Raw genomic sequence first — 19,406 nt, 5'->3', positions numbered from 1 at the left:
CGAATCTGGACGTATGATGTGATAAGCATGTGTTGATTCGATTCTCCCCCTCCCCCCGCGCCCCCCTAGAATTATCACAACTACTGTCATCTATCGAATGGATTTTATTTCATACCGGAGGGGGCCACTAGAAAACGTTGACCACCACCAGATGGACGATTATTATCATGAGGATTATAGCTGTACATGTAGTGTTTCTTTGAGGGGTGTTGAAAAAAACAAGTTCGTAATTCTTTCTTAGGCTAGGCCGCCATATGAAGATTCTCTTCGAGGTTCCCGGTTTGCATTCTCTCCTCAAAGACGGTGACACAGGTGGCATCGGAGGACGGTTACCTTTCCCGTGGCTCCTGGTATGTTTTTCCGTCGTTATCGCGGGTGTCGGCCGCAGCAGCCGTAGTGGACGTGGAGGTGAAACCTTCGTCGTCCGAACCAAACGAATTCGAAGACTCGGATGCTGTGTCCCGGATCTGCCGATCCGTTTGACCCATCGGCTGCCCGGGATCTTCGTTATCGCCCATGTGTCTTCTGTCAGAACGAGATGGCTGCGTGACGTAGACACTGTCCATTTCCTTTCCGCCTTAAGACAAAAAAAAGGGAATCGGGAATTTATCAGTTAGTCACAGATGTGATCATAAATGTATGTCACTGACCGATTCAGACGCACAGAATCGCGTACAGGCAGATGTAAAGAATGCCCCCCTCCGAGCAAACGCCAATCACTGCCAAAAGTGATACGAAAGGGGAGATTAAATTGACAATATTATCGCTGAAATTTCTGAAAAATCGCTAATGGTGGGAAAAGAAGCGCTACCGCAGTTTCAAGAAATCGGGTTGGTAACTGCGTGTAAAATCTTTCTCGTTCGACGTCTTCCAAGAATTTTTGGCATTTTTGGTGCTTACAGCGCCAAGACAACCCATCAACAACCGAGAATGTTTCCCTGCAGTACCTAGAACAAGGTTTCTCAACCAGCAGGGTTCCTTGGGGAAAATAACGGGAGTATAGGGGATCCGTAAGCCTAGATGAAAAAGCAATTGACTCGCATTAAACGTAATTTCAATCTGAAAACTATTCTGTAAAGGAGGCCTTCATCTCAACGGCACACGCAGTGACACCGGAGCCGGGGGTGTTGTGGGTGCTCCCACAGTTTTGCATCACTCAGAACACCCCAGCGAACTAATTCAAAAAATCAAACAAAAATCACTTAAAACTAGAGTCGGGCATGCCGTGCACACAGGTCTAAAACACTTTCGACGCCCCTGGGCACATGTAATATCGACGACACAAAAGGCTAAACACTCGTTGGCATAGAGTGGCCCTGGTTAGCAAAGTTTGCCTTTTAAATTGGCTGAGGTTCGCCGTCAAATTTATATTACAAGGGATGCAAACATGAAATTATTTTGACGAAAAGCTGCTTATTGTGGCAACTTTAATTAAATATCGCGCCTATCTTGGCAATGTTTTTCCCAAGAGAACAAGTTTTCTTGGCTCCACAACCTTGACTCCATGGCTCCTTCGAATCTTCCCTCAACCAAATAGACTATTTCCCAGGGGTATCCCGAAGGCTATTTTCTATCCTCGGTGACTCTTCTACTCACCAGGCGCTGATCCAGGACTTCATGTCGAAATTCCATTGTATTTATGGCTCTCGGGAATGGGGGCGACGATTGACCCATTCTTCATCCGTTCATACTCGTGGTTCAGACTTGGATCATTAGAGAGGACGTGAACTCTCTATAATGTCTAAAGACATTTTTAGACAATTAGAATGCTTGCAAAACTGTGGCAAAAGTTTGGGATAGGTTCACCATAAGCGATCTGCAAATGTGCCGCGGGACACTCAAGTGATATGTAAATGCACCGCTCGTCCCTTGAGTTATCTGGAGATGTGTTGCGAGTCACTCGAGTGATATTAATTTGTACCGCAGATCACCTAAGTGATGTATAAATGCAAACTGTTCCACTGAAGATCTATAAATGCACCCTGTTCCAATTAAGTGCTCCAGAACTGCGCCGCCAGTTGATCAAGTGATAAGTAAATCTGTGATAAGTATCTGGGAATATGTCATGGGCCAATCAAATGATATTGAATAGTGTCACTTTTGAAAACAGGTCACACTGCCATCAAGTTCATTTTTACAAAATTAGTTTCGAGGTCGCGGGGTACATCAGATGACTCCTGGGGGGACCCGCACATATGGCCCGCCGTTGGCCATGGATTGAGCATGTATTTATTAGATGTAACTCTAATGGCACCTTCGGAATCCATATCAATGAGCACTCAGTAACTATTAAAAACATAGTGTATATATCCGTCAGGGCTCTAGATAATTACGGCAGAATTGTCATAACGCAAGTGTTCTTAACCAGTGCATGAACCCCTTGGGTATCTTTGGGAAACCTTTGGGGGGGGGGGGCAATGAGCTTGGATGTGAAAATGATAATTTTTTTAGTATATACTGAATGTTATTCTGAAAGGGGGGGAAGGAGGTCAGTGTTGGTATAAGGGGTCGGTGAAATGCAAAAGGTTAAGAACTCCTGTATCTGACGCGAGCTCAGGGACCATAATGGCGAGAAAAAATCGTGATTGTGAGTGTGTGAGTGACCATTTTCTTAATGACAACTAGACATTTGATACGGTTACCTTTAAGGAGGGGTCGGTACTGCTTCTTGATAAGACGTCCATGCGAGCCGTCACCGGCACCATCATTAATGGTCGGTGGTGGGTAGGTTCTCTTCATCATCGTCCTTTCGTACTTACGTTGTAGCAACTGGACCTGGTGCGGCCGCCGGGGGTCTCCGACGTCGCTTATCTCGAAGTAGTAGGCGTCGCCCTCGACGTCTTCGTCCATCGGGGGCGGCGGTTCCGGCCACTCGGAGCTGTCGGCGCTGTCGACTGAGGGCTCCTTGACCATTTCACTCTTTTTGTTAAATAGGTTTTCTAGGACCCTGACTCCTCTCTTGACCCTGCCCTCTTGGGGAAGCTCTTGGACTTCATCGTCGATGATGTCGGGCGCAGATGCTGCGAAAGACACTTTCTTCACCGGCTCTTCAACGCCGACAGAGCCTCCCTGCCCAGGTATCGACAACATCGCCCTATCCTCTGCCTGTGGTTGCTGCTGCTGTTTACGTGGAGCGAATGTCGATAAGACTGGCTTTGGCGGAGGCGGTGGCGGCGATGTGGGTCTCTTCCTGGTTTTCGACAACGTCCTCTCCTCAGTCACTGGATGCTGTTGTTTACGTGGAGCGAATGTCGATAAGACTGGCCTTGGCGGAAGCAGTGGCGGTGTGGGTCTCCTGGTTATCGACAACGCCCTCTCCTTTCTCTCTGGATGCTGCTGTTTACGTTGGGCTGATGTCGGTAGAACTGGCGGTGGTGGAGCCTTGCCTTTATGAGGACGCACGCGTGGAACTTCGTCGTAGATGTTCGACGACTTTCTCCTGGAGTAGTTCTGTAACTCGACTAGTTCCGTCTCCGAAACGGTTCTCGCCACCGGATATTCGTTGTCCTCGTCCTCTGCAGCGCCATCTTCGTCCATCCTGGAGCTATCGAACGTGGATTCAGACATGTAGCTTTCGTCGTCGTCCTGTTGGTCCTCGTCATAATCCTTCAGCTGTTCGTCGGCGTCGTACTTGGCCTTGCCCCACATGTCGTCTTTTTTCTTGAGTCGGGCGAACTTCTTGATGTTCTTGAACTTCGGAACTCCGAGCTTCGGAACTCCGAGCTTTGGAACTTCGAACTTCTTGAACTTCGGCAGTAGAGGCTACAAGAGAAATTAGGCCATGAGAAATGAATGCCCCCATCAAGTCTGGACTCGACCACGACGCGCTGTGGGCAGGGCCGTCTAAAGAGCATCATGGGCCCCCGGCCAAGTTGTTTCTTCTGAAGCCCTACCTGGTAAATTCTATAAAATTTCAACCAAATCTAATTTTTGTGAGGTTCCCTCTTCTCTTGAGGCCCCCCAGGCCCTGTCCGGGTACGCCCATGCGTTAAGACAGCACAGCACTGGTTGTGGGCAAGTTAAGCATACAGCTTAGAAAATCACCATGAATCTTAAGTCCACCCCAGAGGGACACAACCAGTGCCGCATTAATGCATGGGTCCTACCCAGACACAGCCCGGGGGCCTCAAGAAAAGTGGGACCCTCACAAAAATAGGATATGGTTGAAATTTTCGCGAGTAAGCATGTAAATTTGTCTCGTGGGGAGCCTCGGAAAAATCACTTGGCCCGAGAACCCCATGATGCTCTTAAAACGGCCCTAGCCAGAAATACTTCTACTTTACCGCACACCAACTCCAATCATATCGCCATACGGCAACTTCCTGCCGATGGAGTTCGGGGTGGGAAATGAAGGTGGCATCTCTACCGGTGTTCTAACGTGTTTTCTCATCAGAAACATCACAAATTTGGGTTTTTGAGACTTGAGGCTGTGCCGTCTTAAGGCATGGGCCCCACCCGGGCACAGCCCAGGGATCTCAAGAGAAAAGAAGCCTCACACACACACAAAAATGAGATCTGGTTGAAATTTTCGAAAATTCGTCTGGTAGGGCCTCAAAAAAAAATCACTAGGTGCGTTGGCCCACGATGCTCTTAACACGGCTCTGACTTGGGGCAATTAAATTTTCACTAATTCTGAAAAGTTTTTACTTTAATAATTACTGATTAAATTAATTAATTCTGAGATTAATCTTAATTTGAAATCACTTTAAATGATTCTGCAACTGCTTAATCCGGTAATTCTGAAATTATTTCCCATCTCAATATATCTTATTCTCATATAATTATTTCTCTCATTGTTTTGTGCATGCCCCCCCCCCCCCACAAGGGAGAAGCTGGCAGGGCTGTAGCCCTGGCGCCCGTGACAATTCTCATCATTTTTTTTTTCTTTTTGACGATATGAATTAACTATAGAAAGACGGGCCCATGAAAGACCCGCAGAAGATCCCAGCCTGGGGGGGGACATGGGTTTTGTGGGGGTTTTTTTTTCACTAATTCAGAAACTATTTGTTTCAAAAATTCTGAAATAATTTCTTTCATCAATTCTAGAATTAGTCGTTTTTCAATGTTTTCAGCCATTTTCTGAAAATGATCGATGGTCCACGACAAAAAATCTCCGAAAGCCAACAGTGGCCCGCCGGTCATGTGTTGAAGTTCCCTGACCTAGAGCGTGTGAGCGTAGGAGCGACCCTATATAATAAGAGAGTTACTAAAATAGTGACTTACAGACAGGAGCATATTTATGGGGGGGGGGGGCTAAGGGTGGATATAGCCGAGGGAATAGTCAATCTGTGGAATTAGTGGTCAAGAAAAATAAAATTAATGGGTAAACGGCGGCAAAATTTGTGGAGCCCATAGTTGTGAGAGCAACAAATCCGCATTTGCACACAAAATGATTGTCAACTATAGGGCCACCTCCCTCTGCCACAGCAAAATTCGATGATTTTTTTTTGTTCCAAACTAAAATTTGACACCTGGGGTCAATGGTGCCTTCAACCCCCCTCCCCTAGTTCCGGACCGAAAAAGCTCATGTCATGGTTTGCAGTTGTTCTGCCAAAGCTAGAAATTAGACAATTGGCGACGGGGCTGGCCACTTCGCGAATTGGCCAATTTCGTTAAATATTGACCCGGCTAGTTCACGAAGAGTTTTCGAATCCTTTGCCGATTTCGATTATCGAATCCTTTGCCAAAGTCCGATAACAAAAGACATGATTCAGGATCATCGTCAAGTTGGCGTATTTTTTTTTTTTTTTGTTGATAATTACGTCTACGTTAATTATAGCAACCCGTCAAACTGCAGTCACGATGCGGTAATCAGTTTTTTCTCTCCAAAATTTGGCAAGAAAAAAACTATCTATAAATCTAATGCAGCTGCTATATATAGACATGTATCACACGTTGGCCGATTAAAAAAATGGATTTTTTTGCTCCTACCGGGCAGTCTTACATCAGCACATAGAACTTTGGCGAGGGATCTCCGGCCACTTCGCGAAATGATCGGCCAAAGTCTGAATTATTTCTACAATTCGAGTTTTGGTCAAAGCTCTTTGCCGATTCGCGAAGTGACTGGTCCCGTCGCGAATTGTCCGCACCTCGGGATTTGGCTGTAACATAGTTATATTTTTAGAATTATATTATATTATATTTAGAAAATGAAGTGAATTTTGTACTTCGCAGAGTATCGGTACATACTTTTCTCTCCCGCGTATCACCAGTTTTCGTCTTCTTGCAGAATCTTCGGAAGCAATTGATGTCGTGGCCGGTCATATACAGCACCAAGACCGAGGAGCTATTGTGGCAAATAGAAGATGAGCATTACACAAAATCTAGCAATCATTTAAGATAGAATGTCTCATGCGATTAGCAGCATTTAGCGATACCGTGGTGGTGGAATGCTCTTCTTACCATACGCTGATGAAGAACAAGAACACGCACATGAAGACAAAGATGAGCGTCGGTGGCGATGGCATGATTGTTTTCTGACCCTCGTTTTCATCCACATCTGAAACATACAACTACTATAGGGTGTCGTCAAATGAAAAATTAAGCTGCCAGAATAATGAAAGAAAAAAAAAACTAAATTAGCAGTATATTTACTTCCATTTTCGTTTACGGAAAATTCACCGACAATTCATCGCCATGCAATTCACTGACCAACAATTCATCGACGGAAAATTCACCGACAACAGCTCGCTCGCTCACTGACTCACTAACTCACTTGCTCATTAACTCACTCCGTGACTCAAGTCGAACTGTTGTCGGTGAATTTTCCGGACACGATATTTACTACACTGCTGTTATATGTATTACATCCTGCAGCATTGTACCTAGGCTACCATATATGGTAGGGCCGTGTTATAATCACCATGGTGCTCCGAGACAAGCGTTTTCTGAAGCCCTACCAGGCAAATTCACATGCATACTCCTAGGAAATTTCAACTACAGTCGAATCACCTTTTAACGAACTCCAAGAGACCGGAGAAATCACTTCGTAATAAATGAATTGCACATATTTTTATATTATTGCTATGTAAACTTATCTGGGATGATTATAAAATTTTTCTTTGAAACGAGATTTTCACTGTAACGGTATTCTTTAAAACGGGAATCGACTGTGTATCTCATTTTTGTGAGGTCCCTCTTCTCTTGAGGCCCCTGGGCCGTGCCCGGGCCCATACGTTAAGACGGCGCTGGTCCTCAGCCAGATTTTTTATTGGACTCCTTTATAAGTAATTTATAGTTTATAATAGCGGTTTTCTCAATTGGAAGGGTGGACCCCCCCCCTCCCCCGTGGCTCAATTGGACAGTTATGAAAAACATTAATGATAAGTTGAAAAAAAAACTTAGAATATGAATCGCTTAAAAAAATTTTTTTTATTATTAAATTAACGTGCAAAAGCACAGCTGCAACGTTGGTAGACTGCAGTAGTAATATTGTCATGATTTGACAAAAAACTGTACTTGTGGCGACATTCCTCGATAGGAGCATGAAACATTGCTTTAGTTGCTGCACTACTAACACTGTTTAGTAACTGCAGTCACAAACCTCCTTACAGATGAGGCCTACCAAAGATCTCAGTCTTAGGAGGGAGGGGCTAGCTCGGGGATGGGGAGTGGAGGGGAATGAGATGCTGGTGGGGAAAGGAAGAATTTTATTCTTACATGAAAAATGTGCCCTCTAACTTTTTCTCATAGATAGGGGGCACATTTTCTTTGATTTCATCTGCACAGACCTGTGTATCTACTCACAGAATTTCGATATCTGTGCTGAATGCTGCCTTATACAATATGGGGAATTTTGTTTCTGCGCAGCAAAAAGAAAAAAATTGGAAGCATTCTCAGTCATTCTCAGACTCTAAACGTCCATATTTCGTAAACTTATTCACCGTGAACAAATAATGTATGGTATAAATGGTGCTTTTCTTACTTACTTTTGTCCACAACCAATAAACGGGTAAAAATAAAATTTTATCAGCAAAGAATATTCTATAGAAAATAATTATACATTACACACACAGTATTATATTACGTGAGAAACTTATTCGAAGTAGTACTTCAGCTGCCACCTATCAACTAAAACTGTTGTAAATCTTCGATTGAAATTAAAGACTGGGTTTCTGATTAATGCACCGCATGGAAAAGAATAATGATATTGGTTAATATTTCATAAACAATAATACCTGGTAAATTACAAAGTTTGCTTAAAATTTTTAACAGTTATTATTTGAGTGTGGTAAAATAATAGCAGTAAAACTCGCCAGATATAATCGAAATTGTGAAATCTTTATATTTGAGTACATTATCAGCTAATCAAAATCGAGCTACTACAGCGTCATAGAAGAGCAGGCTGATACGTTTGGCAACTTATCGCCAAACAAGGTCTATTAACGATTTCACTTTTATTTTGTCATGACGTCTCGTTGCTCACACGATAATATTACAATGGCATATCCAGATTACGTCATTTTTAATTACAATCCTGGAAAGTCAGGATGGCTTCCGGACCAGAATTGAACGTTTTCGTCTGTTCCTAGCCTTTCAGGCTGCCTTCCGACCTACAAATTGCCTGGGATTGGCATATGAAGGAAAAGACACGTTTGTGCTTGCGTGTCAGTAGTGTAGTTAGTGTGCGTTGTTATGTCAATCCAACAGGATAATTTACAGATCTTTGGATTCAGAGCACTCATCACGAGAAATATTTACTATATTCTGAAGGAATATTTGTCATTAAGGGGGAATTTGTCATAAGAGTGGCTGATGTTGTGTTACTCAACCCCCTCCCCCTCCTCCCACGGATTATGTGACATAATTGAGAGATGATAATCAGAGATTTATGTTTACAGAACATGAGTAATTTTTTTTTAAATATCGTTCATTCATTAAATAGTACAATAATTATACACTTTTCATGGTTGCACTGTTTGTGAACACCCCTCAGTAGTCAACCCTCTTATGAGTTGTTACCAAATTGCAGACCTTGCAATACTTTACATATACATTTATAACTATACAAGCAAGACTAATGCCGTTAACATAATAAATATCAAAATACTAACTGTAATTTACGAAAATGGCAAAATTATAATATTTGGAGATCTCACGTAGAGAGAGTGAGAATGCTCCGATGATCGAAATGCGTGCTTGCGAGTTCTTTGATGAAGTCCAAGATTAATGATACATCCAGATCTTTTCTGATATTCTTTCCTCTCACGTACCATGGCGCTTTGGCGAATTGTCGCAGTATTTTGTTGCCTTTGCAGACTCTTCATGTTTCTTCTACTGACATATGCCCTCACTGGGGCGGCATATGTCAAAATGGGTCCGATGATGGTCTTAAACAATATGACGTTGTTCTGTAGTGAAAGTCTTGCTTGAGGAAACGTGATTCGTGAAAGCATTTCTACAGTTTTTGTGATGCCTTTTATTGTGGAGCAAAGGAGAAAGACATTATCTAATATGCACCCAAGGTATTTTAACAGTGTCGTTTCTCCTTAACACAGAGTCTCCAATGTATATTGAGTTCCTTGGAAATTTATATGTTCTAGTGAACAAAATGTATTTACATTTTTGATGATTTAGCGCTTGATGTCATTTTCCTCACACCATTCCTCGACATCTCCAACTGATTCTTGAAGATTTTTGAGGCATTTGGCTCCTTTTACGTGGTTTGTCATAGTGATTGCATCATCAGCAAACTATCCCAGCATACCACGCTGGGGGGCTGGAAAATCATTAATATAGAGTGCAGCGGGCCCCAACACAGAGCCCTGTAGAATTGACGCTCTTATCAGTCTGACTAAAGAGAGGAAGATGCCATTCTTTACTTGAAACTTTCTGTTTGAGAGGTAACTGTTGAGAAAAATCGGGTAGGTTTATACATCGATTAATTTAGCAATGAACGCGGTACGATTCGTTTTGTCGAAAGCTTTGCAGATGTCCAGGCATAGTGCACATACATAATCTTTGTAGTTAAATGCAGTCATGCCGAATTCAGTGACTCTGTGAAGCTGGGTCACGCACGAATGACCCCGCCTGAACCCATACTGCTCGGCCCGAAGAATGTTGTGCGAGGAGGACAGGAAGAGTTCAAGAAAAGATAAGTAGAGGCGTTCGAAAAATTTAAAGATATTACTAAGCAAGCTGATAGGTCTAAAATTTTGAGAGAAAAGAGGATCAGTACCGGGCTTGTGGATAGGTTTAACGATTGACAGTTTCCAGACATTAGGGAAGTAGTTGATTAGAAGCATGCAATTAAAAAGATTAGTTAGAGTTGAAATAATGGATGATGACACACAAACATACACATATTTTTAAGAGCAAAGTTAGAAATTTTATCAGAACCAGAAGCTTTTTAGTTTTCAGTTTATTTTAATGATGCCCTTTACCTCATCAACATTAGTCAGCATGGCAGCACCCGCTCCGCGCAAGCCATCCGCACGTACCCTATTCAGAAAGTCCATAATTTTCCTGGAGTTTGCGGCGGCAATACTTCTGGTTGAAGTCTATTAGGCATGACTGTTTTTCATAATTGTCGGCAAAAGTCTCCACAATTTCATCATTTACGTACAACATGTGACCCTGACCGTTGAAGATTTTGTTGACTGCAGGGGATTTCTTTTTACACAGCTTTACACAACTGCCTTCCGTAGTGAACCTTCAGAAGCAGTGGTCTCCTCAACGAAATTAGGAAATCGCGCTTTGATCAAAGGATTGAAGATCGAAACGGATTGGTTAAATTGAGGATTTTAACCAATCCATGTCGATCGCTAATCCTTTAACCTGCGATTGTAGTTTTAACTGTGTTGATGAATACGGCCTTTATTAACATGTGGATTATGTTAGTAAAATTCATTGCAGTATTTCCTACTGCGACAGCAAACGAACGAGCTTTATCAATCCGTCTGGACAACTATGTCTTGCCAATTTTACTAACATTTTTTTTTACCACGCACAAAAATCAACTTTTAAAATTTTGAAACAAACTTGACAATTTAATTATTATTATTTTTTATAAAATACTAAACAATTATCATGTTATATATTATTTTTTTTCATGAGCTACATTAATCAAAAACCAGTCTTCAATTTCAATCGAAGATTTGTAACAGTTTTACTTAATAGGTAGCAGCAGACGGTCCAGTTCCAAGATGTTTCTCATGTATCTAACTTACTGCAGTGGTTCTAAACCTTTTTTAGCCCATGGCTCTTTGGACCATATTTTTTTTTCTCGTGGCCAACCGTCTTACGCAGGGCGACCTACCCTTCATATAGGATACTAATTAATATATTAACTAGTATCACATTTCGTATTGCTTTTTTCATGCGACACATTAATCAAAAACCAGTCGCTAATTTCAATCGGAGAATGATAGGTGGATTTGATTAATGATTTGATAGGTGGCGGAAGGGGTTGATTGATGTTTCTCACATATATTACAGGGTGAATCTAAAGTCATGGGATAAACTTTGAAAGGGTGACGCCTAACAAGATTGTACAACCTATAAGACAGCTAAACAAGCATTTTTGATAATAGAATGTGCGGTCGTATCGCAAAGGCAGTAGGGAGTGATTTTAGAGAGTACACAACAGCACTACACCAAAAACAAATATCATATTTTTCATTCGAATTCGCTACGATATGTGTTATCAACCATTCCAGTGTGCATATGTATTTTCGGGTTGGATTGGGGTTTGTTTTTCATTGGTACACACAATGACCATTAAGGTAATGCTGCGCGAAACAATGATCAAACACAGACACTGCCCTCACGTATTGACAGGTTTCCAGTCCGTAGGCTCAGGATAAATCTTACTAGTTTTTTTGTATAATTTGTAAAAACACAATCGTAGAAATGCCTAACCTGGAAGGCCTACAAAGTTACACGGGAGGGGGGGGGGGAGATATATAGGAATAAGAAAAGGCTAAAAAATGTCTCACCGACGCACAATTGTTGAGAGTCCGATCCGAAATTCAACGTTTGGCGACCATCCGGACAAGGTAAGCACGAATCAGCGGCTTTATCCGGCATGAAGAAGTTCTTGGGGCACAGGAAACACTTGGTCTCTTGGCCGCTCGAATAGCTGCCTGGTAGGCACGGGACTTGAAGGAAGATTTCGATTGGATATGGTAAGTGCCTTATCAAAGAGTATTTGGCGCAAAATAACGGTCGTGGGCCACCGTGGCCCGAATAGAAGGATCCAAATAAATGAATATTTTTAAAATATGCACAGGGCATAACATTGTCGTATTAAAGGGAAATGAGATGCGATTAAAATTTTGGTGAGTAAGCGGGAGGTATTGGTAGGTATTTCTGATCAGGTTCTGGAATAATTTCCACCCAGAGAGGGACCCCGAAGCAATCACGTTGCCCGGGGCACATGATGTTCTTGATACAGCCCTGTTGCCAACTTCGAAAATAGCTTGGCCTTTGCGCATTCACCGTAAAATTTATGAATAATTTCGCGTAACAATACTTTTAAATTATTTCTCAAGAACGTTAAAAGAGAATGTAGAATAGCAGAAATAAGTGTTTTTCAGGAGCCGGGTCTGACTTGTAGGAACAGGACCTAGCCGAAATTCGAGCGTCCCCCCCGGCTGACCAAGTTTGTCGTTGCAACTCTGTTTAGTGCCAACCCCCTTCCTCCGTGAATACCCCTCTGGACTCACCCATGCACGACCACGGGCAGAGATAGACTTAAAAAGCTGAGGCACGATAATCATGATGGTAATGATGTCAATTGATATATAAGCATATATTAGAGGAATTGCCTCTGTCACTAACGCTGCCTCTCAACCCCCTCCTCCTGTATGTCCACCCATGTGCACGCCCCGGGTATGGGCTCTTATTATTTTCCCGTAGCAATTGACATAGATCGTGTTATACAAATACAAATACACCGCCATAACAGGCAAATTGCCCAACGAGGTGGCTGACTTAAGAACATCATGGATCCCCGAGCCATTTTTTGGAGGCCCTACCTACTACTGCTACACCACACATGCCACAGCGGTGTTGTATGAGAGTTAAAGAGGATCTTGCACTGCCCAGGACCTATCATACTGCTAAGTACGCATATGCCCCAGAAAAATATCGCCATCTGATCTCATGGGCTTACCCGATCGGGTGAATTTGCAAATTCAAGAGCCTTCTAAAGTGCAGACGCACTCTCGTGGGGATTTAGATTTGTCAATATATGATTTTCGAGAGTAAGTATTTGAATATGTAGTCAGTCACTTTGAAGTGGGGGAGGGCATAAAATCACTTATAATGCTGTTAAGACGGAGCTGATGCAGGGTGTCCCTGATCTCTGGGGAAAAAACGACTTAAAAGCAGGGGTCTTCAACCTTCCTCGAGTCACGAGCACTGCCTACATCCATCATCAGACGAAGAGCATCCTCACGGCAACTGTGACATATACATTGCCTGAAATCTGCATTTGTAATCCGTGGACGTGATTCTTATAGGGTGAAGCGTTGATCAAGCGCTCGCGAGCACGAAATTAGGTATGAGCATGCTTCGGGGGAGCACCATGGTACTCGCGAGCAACAGGTTGAAAATGGCTGTCTTAAAGTAACCTTAGGGCGAGAGGGAAGGAAAATATATATATCTCCCCACCCCCATACATACAGTAATACCGTTAGAGAGATTAAAGGGACAAAAAAAGGAGAATAAAAAAAAAAAGAAATTTCTCCCTATCGCTTCTCATAATGTGAACAAGGTTGTCATATTTTAGTGACTTTTGAAGCTGGGTAATGAATGCATCTCCCGAACAAAGTGGGTTGCGACCCTGGGTTCTTTAGGAAAAATTGTTTTTCTGTACTAATAGTATGCTACCCTTTTCATTTTAGTCGTACAGTTCGGGGACGCCCTGTATAACTTAAGTAATTTTTGGGCCTCCTAACGCTGTTAAAAAAGTCAGTTCAGGTTAATATACAAAAAAGAAAGACACTCACCACACTTTTCACCATCGATCCTGTGACCGGCTGGACATACGCCCAAAAACGCAGATGTTTGACCTGAAAAGATGAAAAATAAGACATTAAATCCTTAGTACCCCCGTTTTTGTATTTCATGTACTAATATCATGCCCCTCCAAACAGCAGGGCTGACAAGGCTCCAACCCTGGGGACTGGGACGATTGTTATCATTTTTTTTCACGCTATAAATTCACTTTAGATGGACCTGTCAGAGATTCTAGCCCAGGGATCCGGCAGCAGGATGTGGAAGCCATGACCAATATATGCAAAATTATACCATGAAGCTAATCTATATGTCATGGTCAATGTCCAACGCCTAGACCAGTGTTTTCCAACCTTTTTGATGTCACGAACCAGTTTTAGTGAAAATGTCCCAGTAGAAAAAACATAGATATAAGATTTAGGAGATGGGTCAGTTGCACTGGATGGTAGGTGTAGCTACCGAATTATACTACTTTAGTATTCTTGTTATCTGGACAAGGGTCAGTTGCACTGCTCGCAAAACCTGTTGATCAAATCAGAGGGTTGATTTCGCTGGACTCCCCCTTCTTATCAGATGAGGAAGTTGCACTGGAGGGAGGATAGTTAAGATTCCCCAAACCTTATCTTATCTATAGTAGATCAAAGCTAGTTAAAGAGAGTGTACGAGAATTACAAATTTTATATAAACAGTATTGAAACTCAAGTTGGCTGGAAGTATGGATGCGTTAAACGCAATTGCAATGCAAAAATGTATTTGGATGAAAACTCAACTGTAATTTTGGAGTTCTATTCACACCACAATCACGGGCGTGAGAAGAATTTGAAAAGGCAAATCATTTCTAACAGCGTGAAACGGAAAGCTGTAAGTGGTTTCAGCGAGCGACACCAGAAATTGATAAGGAAAGAAGTCAGTGGTGAGCTCTCAGATAGTGCCGAAAAATTAAACGTGAAAGACATACAATATATGAGAAAAAATATATAATTAAAGCATGGCGTGCAAATCCTTCCAGCGCAGCCAAAGAACGCTACAGAGGTCCATGACGCTCTATCCTCATTAGATAATTTAACCCTTACAGCGGCAATCCCGAGATATCTCGTCAAACTTGATCTGCTTTATTTTGGCCACCTCGAAATACTTCGGGTTTTCCAAATGCTTTTATTTTCAATGTGGCAGTTATAATGCGGATCGGGAAAATTTTAAAAAACCACTTAAAGGTTTAAAACTTATCAAGGTGAGGAAATGCAACAGACTAACGATGAAGCTAAAGGAATCGTGTGCTTTTCAACTATTTCCAACCTGAAATATTTGTGCTCAAGTGAAATGTTATTTATCGGTGGAACCTTTACAAATTGTTCCAAAATGTTTGTGTCAAATGTTCACTATATGCATGTGTCAAATGTTCACTATATGCATGTGTCAAATGTTCACTATATGCATGTGCCAAATGTTCACTATATGCATGTGCCAAATGTTCACTATATGCATGTGTCAAATGTTCACTATATGCATGTGTCAAATGTTCACTATATGCATATAGTGAACATTTGACACAATTGCATATGCAGTAAATGAAAATGGGGATTGTCAACTTCCTCCTACCAAATAAAACTACCTGCACATATGAAGACGTGTTCAAAATGCTCTGCAAGCACTAAGAATTGAAATTATGGTTCGATCCCAAGAATACTGTCCTTGATTTTGAACCGGCAATTCATGCAGCACTTCGAAATATTTGGTCAACATGTAATATTGTAGGATGTCGTTTTCATGCAGCCCAGTCGGCACATGCCGGAAGGTGAGGAAATGTAACAGATTAGGTGCCGTTCAAATATTACGTCATCATCGATGGGGGGGGGGGGGTTTCCGATTTGCTGACTTTTGATGACAAGGGAGGGGGGGGGGGTTTGGATAATGCTTACGTCATCAGCCACCCTTTATGAAAATATGAGTTGGATTCAGAGGGACAGAGCTGATGACGAAATTTTTCTGACAAGGGGGGGGGGGTCAAAAATGGCTAAAAATTTGCTTACGTAATACTTGAACGGCCCCTTAACGATGAAGCTAAAGAAATCGTGGTTTGTGGTGGAGAAAAATCCAGTATGATTGATTACACGAAGATGAGTGTTATTGCTCAATTGCTATTGCGTTTAAACCACACCTCTTGGAGATAGAAGGCCTCTGCACTGTTTGCCATAAACGTCATTCAGACTACCTAGAAAGTTTTCCACATTTTGAAACACAGCATTATATTTCGTTTCTTCTTATTTTGGCGTAGAATCTTCCTGATTGGCTCACAAATACCGCAGAGTGATTGAATGTAGCGCATAGAAATCGCCAATTCTGAGCCCGATCATTTCTTTTCCTCACAACGATAATATTGGCACGAGCAGGGAATTTTTCGCCCTGAATATTCTGAGGAAAAATGGACCACTTACTGACGTCATAAGCAGACTGCGGAGGCCTTCTATCTCTAGGAGGTGCTGGTTTAACGCATCTCTACTTCCAGCCATCTTGAGTTCCAATGCTTTTTACAAAATTTTGTAATTTTCGTACACAATCCCTTTAACCAGCTTTGATCTACTATAGATTAGATTATGACATAAGATAAGGTTCGGTGAATCTTAACTATTTCCCCCCCCCCTTCCGTGCAACTAACCCATCTGATAAGAAGGGAGTCCAGTGCAATTGACCCTCGGATTTGATTGACAGGTTTTACGAGCAGTGCTACTGACCCTCGTCCCATGGGTTGAGCATGTACGGCTTAAATGGTTACAGATAAAAAGATTCTTACCCCCTTTAGTAGCTCGGATGCTCCTCCTTCGTCTTTTCCTCGATCCCCCGCCACCGCTGATCGGGTGGTAGGAGCAGTGGTACAGTCCAGGAATCTTGACCTTCACCTGGGGCAGATATAAAACGGGTCTCGTGCTGGCGTTGATGGGATTCGGCGCAGGACCGCAACCCGTCCCGCTGCAGATGATCCGCAAAGCCTGGGACTTCCCGTCGTCTCGATAGCAAGACATGTTGAGAGTCTGCGGGGCGGCGTCCTCTTTCATCCTATAGTCCACCCACACGTTAACCAGACGATTTTCGTCGGCTGCTGCCGCCGCGGACGTGATGATGATGATTATTATTATTGGGATGCATTGGAAGAGTGAGCAGCAAAGACTGTAAAGCGTTGTCATTTCCAAATTAAGACGAACTGCCTGATTGGATTGTTTTTTTTATGTGTGTGTTACGTCTTTGATGTGCTTGCATAATTGAAATTGCAGTATAAGGGGAGCGTATCCAAATTAAAACAAAGCGGTGGAGTTTTTAGCCGCCATTGTTGGCAAGGAATCTCGGTTGTTGAGGGACGCGTGTGCAGTTTCACTTCCGTGCTTCGAATTACGCTGCTTTTTGACTTTACGTTGAGAAACAGGGTTGTCTTAAGACAAGACCGTAAAGAGAAGGTGGAAGGGGAGACCAGAAATGTGAAATTCTGTTCCCCTTCCCAAAATGTGAGAATATGATTAATACAGTAGAACCCTCGGTGACGGACACCCTTAGGACCGAAGATTTTGTTCAATAACGAGTAGTATCTGTTAATGGATAGTAAAATACATTGAGGCCTATGTCAACTTAATTCAAAAAAGTGTCCGTTGATAGGAGGTGTCCGCTAAAGGGAAATACCCTTTATGGGAGGTTCCACTGATTGTATTTTGTATCATGGTCATCCTTTTCGTCCACTCCCGCGAAATACCCATTCGTCGTCCCTCTCCGAAAGAAATTTCTCGCTATGGATCCGTCGTAACAGTGACATGTGATCCCGCGAAACGTGATGCTGCGAGGCCCTATCTAGCTGGAACCAATTTATGCACACATTTTCACACATCTCATTTTCAGGAGACCATCTAGGCATTTGGGGAGGTCTCCAGTTGGGCTCCACGTGTGTTTGGATGTCCCTGCGAAGAAAGCCCTCTTCACCGCGAGGTAATCGATGCCTATACTCACTCCTGCACCCGAAATGTCGTCTCGTCAAAATTTTGATTCTTCAACTTTACACAAAATTCAATCTTCAAAATTCTATTTGACGTTTAAAACAAAAACGTACTGTCTTTTTGCGCATTATTAACATACCGTGTTTCCCGCAATCAAACCCCGTTAATGGGTCAAACGGATAATGCGTCAACTCGTCACTCCGCTTACTGGGTCACTTTTTGAAAATCTTGATTGTCCTGTGTATCGTTTTTATGTCATTAAACTCCTGATAATGCGTCTCTCACACTCCACTTAAAGGGTCGCTTTTGTGAGAGTGCCCTTAAAACAAATAATTATAAATAATCACACAGTCGACGCTCGTTGTAACGACCTCACGTTATAGCGACCATTTTATTACAACGACCGGAAGGACGCCCCAAAAGTTTTTCGTATATAACGACTATCCTATACTCGTATATCCTTTTACTTTCTACGCAACGACCAACCAACATAATTTTTCGATGGAACAATGTGGGTCGTTATAACGAGCGCCGACTATGTATAACGACATACAGTAGCATCCGAGCCGGGGCTGCTGTGAGTATTCGAGCACCCACAGAATTTTGAATCATGAGGCTTAGCATACTCAGAATCAATTTAGAAATCAAAGTCTACAGCGAAAAGTCGAGCACCCCACAGGTCCAAAGTACTTCCGACACCCCTGACGATACATGCTTCTATTCATGACTCCCCACATCCTGAAGCAGGGCCCTTAGGCTAGGATCTTTGATGGTCTCCCAAGCCAGACCACGGGACCTATAATTAATTCATAGCATGATAAAACAAAAAATTGTAGTAATTGTCCCACGAACGCAGTGCTGAAACCCTGTCTGCTCCATCCTTGTGGGGGAAGGGGGGGGATGTCTCATGTTTTTATTTTTATCTAATACACTGCTCAAAACAATTAGGGGAGCAAGCGAAAAAGTGAAGAAAACCGTGCGAGACAGCCATGTATTGGCATACAATGGATAGTACACGTGTATCAATGCGCAATACAAAAAAAAAACGTAAAAAAATTTGGAATTAAGCTTTAATTCTTTGAAAATATGGAAAAAACATGAAAAAATGATTTAGGGCAACAATTTGGTTACATGTAAACGATAAAAAAAAGTACTGTTTAGACATGATGCATGAGTTTTAATAGGGCGTGTGGTCTGCTCGAACAGCTAAGACTGCTGCACACCTGTTTGCCATGGATGCGATGAGGTTATCGACCAGACTTTGGGGAATACTGTTCCACTCCTCAAGAAGTGCAATCTGCAAGTGTCTTACAGTAACAGGCGGCCTTGGTCGCGCAGCAATGCGTCGTCCGAGCATGTCCCAAACATGCTCGATTGGATTCAGGTCAGGAGAGCACGCTGGCCATTCCATACGCTGTATTGTTTCAGCTTCAAGCATGTTCTCCACCAGACGAGCTCTATGCGGTCGGG

This window comes from Pholcus phalangioides, unplaced genomic scaffold, assembly GCF_987345545.1.
Source record: "Pholcus phalangioides strain wild (caught in Gottingen) unplaced genomic scaffold, Ppha-v1.0 ptg000003l_1, whole genome shotgun sequence".
Lineage (NCBI taxonomy): Eukaryota > Metazoa > Arthropoda > Arachnida > Araneae > Pholcidae > Pholcus > Pholcus phalangioides.
Note: the sequence above shows the minus strand (reverse complement) of the source record.